This window comes from Cervus elaphus, chromosome 28 (assembly GCF_910594005.1).
Source record: "Cervus elaphus chromosome 28, mCerEla1.1, whole genome shotgun sequence".
Taxonomy (NCBI): domain Eukaryota; kingdom Metazoa; phylum Chordata; class Mammalia; order Artiodactyla; family Cervidae; genus Cervus; species Cervus elaphus.
This window is the reverse complement of record NC_057842.1, coordinates 22050237-22052511: the sequence shown is the minus strand read 5'-3', so window position 1 is coordinate 22052511 and position 2275 is coordinate 22050237. Positions and strand designations below refer to the sequence as shown.

General features: G+C 44.0%; 1 non-coding gene across 1 annotated transcript; it reads left to right on the top strand.

The window, feature by feature from the left end:
- Positions 1-1969: 1969 nt before the first annotated feature.
- TRNAC-GCA lies at positions 1970-2041 on the top strand. Its single transcript has one exon. It is a non-coding gene; the product is annotated as a tRNA-Cys (tRNA).
- Positions 2042-2275: the final 234 nt, after the last annotated feature.

Here is a 2275-nt window from a genome sequence, read left to right as displayed (position 1 = left end):
CTCCGCTGGCCGCATCGTTGAGGAGGGGAAGACACGAAGGAAAAGCCTGAGGCCACTGAAATATTCTGGAGTCTAACAGTGACGCTGGGTTACAAGGAGGTATACACACTACTGTATTTAAAATATATAAGCAACAAGGACACATTGTTTAACACAAGGAACTCTGCTCAATATTCTTTAATAACCTATATGGGGAAAGAACTTGAAAAAGCAGAGATGCATGTATATGTATAACTGAATCACATTGCTGTACATCTGAAACTAACATGACACTGTAAATCCACTAATACTCCAACAGAAAACTATTTTTAAAAGAAAAGAGAAAAGATATTAGTAGATAAAGTTAGTGGGGGCTTAATAATTCCTGGGCTATGGGAGGTAAAGAGGAAGGAGAAAGTGGAGCTTTCACAAGATGGTTTCAACTTTCCCAAAGCCTTGGATGGACAATAGAGTCGCCATCAGACACATTCACTGGAAAATAGGAAAACAGGAAGAAAGAGGGGCATGGCAGATGGGGCTGACTCCCAAGCACTTAGTGGAAAATGCCACATCACCAGCACAAAGGCAACAGCTGAAGTCACAGGGGCAGCCTTAACATAGTAGAAAGGATAGTATTTGCATTTTTAAAACTTTGCGGAAGTGCATTTATCCTAGTGGACAGACTTGTTACAATAGTTTAACTGATTTCCATTATTCATGAAATACACCAAGTCCCCTACACATGAACAAGTTCCATTCTGAGAGTGTGCTTATAAGTCCAACTTGTCCGTTAAGTCCAACAAAGTTAGCACAGGTATGCAACTAACGCAATCAGCTCTATAATGCACGTGTGTGTGCTAAGTCAGTTCAGTTGTGTTCGACTCTGTGAGACCCTATGGACGGCAGCCCACCAGGCTCCTCTGATCATGGGATTCTCCGGGCGAGAATACTGGAGTGGGTTGCCATGCCCTTCTCCAGTGGATCTTCCCAACCCAGAGATTGAAACTACATTTCTTATGTCACCTTCATTGGCGGGCAGGTTCTTTACCATAGTGTCACCTGGGAAGCCCCAGCTATATGGTACTGCACTGTAATAGGTTTATAATACTTTGCACACAAATAATACCTAAACAAACACAAAAAGTAACTTTCAATCTTACAGAACAGTAGCTTGAAAAGTATAGTAGTACAGTACAACAGCTGGTATCCAGGGGCTGGCATTAGGTGAACAGGAAAGAAAAGTTACTGACCAGAAGAGGAAGGGGAGGTGGGAGATGGGAGAGCAGGACTGTCAGCAATAGGAGACGAAGGGCAAGTTGCAATTTCACTAATGCCCGACGCTGATGGCACAGGTTCCGGTTCCTTATCGGATTCAATTCTGTCTACCCTATGGAAAAATGATCCATTGAGATCCGGGTAGTAGCATATTCGCATCTTTGAAAGTTCGCAACTTGAAGGTTCATACGTAGGGGACTCACTGTACCTCATTAACCTCTGAGGACCGAGGCAGAGGATATCACGGAGAGGTGTGGTGTGTCCTGCTTTCCCAGCTTAGGACACAGGAAACTTCTCATATTCAAAACAATATGACTGAGTACATCTCACACTCCTTGGGACATGAAGGCCCATTTTTCCTCCTCATTACTGAGTTCCAGGGATCTGTGCTTCTAGTCACTTGTACTAAGGAAAAAAGAAAACATCTTCTTAAACTACCAGAGGCAACAGTTTCCGCCCAGGCCAAGCCTCCACCACAGGAGGGAAGGCCCCTCAGGGGCCCACTTGCCTGACACTTACCAAGGTGAAGCTTCAGGGCCCCTCACCTCCACAGGCCCTTTCCATGGTCCTGAGACACTAGCAATTTTGTATTTGGAATTTTGTATTCTTTTTTTTATTTAATTTTTAAATTATAAATCAATGTGTTGATTAACAATGTTATGTTAGTAGGAGTTTGGGATTAACATATACACACTACTACATATAAAGTGGGGCTTCCCCAGTGGCTCAGATGGTAAAGCGTCTGCCTGCAATGCAGGAGACCCAGGTTCGATCCCTGGGTCGGGAAGATCCCCTGGAGAAGGAAATGGCAACCTACTCCAGTACTCTTGCCTGGAAAATTCCATGGACAGAGGAGCCTGGCAGGCTACAGTCCATGGGGTTGCAGAGAGTCGGACACGACTGAGCAACTTCATTTCACATATAAAGTAATTAACAAGGACCTACTGTATTATCTTGTTTATATTTTTGGCCATGTGATGCAGCATGTGGGATCTTAGTTCCCCTACTAGGGATCAAACCC